The sequence below is a fragment of the Coturnix japonica genome, chromosome 2 (genome assembly GCF_001577835.2).
Source record: "Coturnix japonica isolate 7356 chromosome 2, Coturnix japonica 2.1, whole genome shotgun sequence".
Classification (NCBI taxonomy): Eukaryota; Metazoa; Chordata; class Aves; order Galliformes; family Phasianidae; genus Coturnix; species Coturnix japonica.
Window position 1 is genome coordinate 63,204,503 of NC_029517.1, and position 3,224 is coordinate 63,207,726.

A 3,224-nucleotide genomic window follows, 5' to 3' on the forward strand; every position below is an offset into this window, starting at 1 on the left:
AAAATGAAAGAGTCAGAGAACTCCTGACTTATGCTGGCTTTCCCTCCTCTCTCCAACTCCTTTATAACTGTAAGTAGGTCACTTCCTTTCTCTATAGCACAGTTTCCTTATTTCTTTGGTACTGATGCTAACTTGCACCAGAACTAAGATGCAATCGGATAACAAGCACTAAAGCTTACAGAACTCAGAGATTCTTGATGAGAGTTGTTTGAGACAAAAATCCACTCTAATCACCTTAATGAGTCAGTAATACTGCTTAGGTTTTGAACCGTGGCTTGCAATTCCTGCATGTCCCACACATATCTCAAGTCACAAGAGCTAAGTGGAGGACTAGAGGAAATATCTGGGTCACCAAGTTCACCTCTTATAAATGCAAAGAGATTCATACAGCCTCTTCCACAAGCAAACCAAAAGCCATCTTCTGAATGTTACTCTTCTTCCTCACTGGGGCCTTCCAGTACTAGGAGGGGGAACGGCTGTTTACATGGGTGGATAGTGATAGAACAAGGGGGAATGGTTTTAAACTGAGACAGGAGAGGTTTAGGTTGGATATTGGGAGGAATTTTTTCACTCAGAGGGTGGTGATGCACAGGAACAGGTTGCCCAGAGAGGTTGTGGCTGCCCCATCCCTGGAGGCATTCAAGGCCAGGTTGGATGTGGCTCTGGGCAGCCTGGTCTGGTGGTTGGCGACCTTGCACAAAGCAGGGGGATAGAAACTAGATGAAAATTACGGTCCTTTTCAACCCAGGCCATTCTATGATTCTATGATCATTGCCCTGATCAAGTGCAGAGCCAAATGCCCCCTATGGTTGAGTCATCATCCCTGGATGTGTGTAAAATCCATTTGGATGTGGTGCTTAGGGCCATGATTTAGCAGAGAGTTGTTAGGGTGTTATGGGTGGGTTGCAGTTGGACTTCATGATCTTTAAGGTATTTTCCAACCTGAGCAAATGATTCTACGATTCTGTGTGACAAGGAGCCAGGAACTCAGCAGTTCTATAATATAATAATGCAGTTTGTAGGGCAAGGAAGGGCTCTGCCCTACAACTTCCCACTCATTTTGGTCCCAGATTATCTTCCATCAGCATCCAGCTTTGGCCTCGCTTCCACAGCTGGGGCCACTGCTCTGTGGACCCAGATGGCATCTCTCTCCACTCTCTTGTTTGTTATATTTTGTGGAATAAGTCATTTTTCCCACACACATAGGAGGAAAAAAAAAAATAAAATAAAAGTTTTTGCCAGAACTGTTTCTGCTTTTCTCTCTTTAGGCCAAAGAAGGCACAAAAACCTAAGAGAGGAGTTGCACAGCCTAAGCATATGGGAAAGGAATGGTTACTTTCATTACTCACTTGGCCCAGGTCTGTGATTAAAGATGGTGCAGCACACCCACCTGCTTTTCACCACAATGACAGCATGGTGAACAGATCCAGAACTACACAAACCTTAATTCCTAAGTGATACATAAACCTCCTCGTCTCCCTCTTTTCTTATCTGGTGGGAGGTTGGGCCTTTACCTTTCTAACCAACTCTTTTCTCCTCTTACATTGTACTCAATGCTTTCTACCTTACCCCTCACTTCTTCACCACAGGTTCTGACAAGTTACTTCAGCCATAGTAGGAGGAGGATGTGTAAGACTAGTTGCTGAAAGGCATTTGCACATGAATGAAATCAGATATAGAAAGTCTGAGACATCTCCCTCAGTGAAAGGTGAGATAGGAACCCTTTTGATGTGAGAGTTCCAAAGAAACAAACCAGTTTGTGTAGTGAAAGAGCAAGCTATGTCTTTGTGTGCGTGTGTGGTGTCACAACAGTCAGCTGTCACCACCTTTCACCAGAAGGAAGTGAGAACAGTGACACACACGGCAAAAACGGGCCTCTGAAAGTGGAAGGAAACTGCAGGGTCTCGTGTATGCCATTGGGCAAGAGTGAAGGCAGCTTGTCTTGAGGGTGGATTACTTGTAATTAGCTATACTAAAGACCTTAATCTTAAATGGTTTGATCTGCTGAGGGGATAAACGAAACCAGCATGCTCACACAGCTGAGTTAATCTCTTTACGCACTGGCATTTGCTATGACTGGCATTCACCTCTAAGCATTGTCGGTTATATACAAACAAACTGCACTGGAGCAAGGCTGACAACTTTTCACTCAGGACAGCCACTGAGCTCCCAGTGGGTTGGAGGATACATATATAGTAATATAGAATTATTCAGGTTGGAAAAGACCTTAAAGATCATCGAGTCTGACCACAACTTAACCATGCTACCTTAACTCTAACAACCCTCTGCTAAATCACATCCCTGAGCACCACATCCAAACAGATTTTAAACACATTCAGGGATGGCAAATCAACCACCTCAGAATCACAGAATCACAGAATGACCTGGGTTGGAAGGGACCTCAAGGATCATGTAGTTCCAACCCCCCTGCCTGGCAGGGCCACCAAACATACACCTTTACTAGATCAGGTTGCCCAGGGCCCCGTCCAACCTGGTCTTGAACACCTCCAAGGACGGGGCATCCACAACCTCCCTGGGCAGCCTGTTCCAGGACCTAACCACTCTCCTAGTGAAGAACTTCCCCCTAACATCCAACCTAAATCTTCCTTCCTTCAACTTGGATCCATTTCCCCTAGTCCTGCTATTGTCAGCCCTTAGAGGAGTTTACCCCCCTCCTGGATGTAGGTTCCCTTCAGGTATTGAAAGGCTGCAATGAGGTCACCCCGCAACCTTCTCTTCTCCAGGCTGAACAAACCCAACTCCCTCAGCCTGTCCTCATAGGGGAGGTGCTCCAGCCCCCTGATCATCTTCGTGGCCCTCCTCTGGACCCTTTCCAAACTGAGGGCTCCACACCTGGACACAGTACACCAGATGGGGCCTCACAAGAGCAGAGTAGAGAGGGACAATCACCTCCCTATCCCTGCTGACCACCCCTCTCCTGATGGAGCCCAGGATCCCATTTGCTTTCCAGGCTGCCAGAGCGCACTGCTGGCTCATGTTAAGTTTCTCATCTATCAGGACCCCTAGGTCTGCCGAGCTGCTCTCAAGGACAACTCCTCCCAGCCTGTACAGGTGCCTGGGGTTCTTCCAGCCCAAGTGCAAAACCTTGCACTTTGCCGTGTTGAACCTCATTAGGCTCACCCGAGCCCAGCTCTCCAGCCTGTCGGGTTATGGCGGTTCTTCGCATGCGCAGAGAGTCACTGAGCGGCCGCGTTACCTCAGGG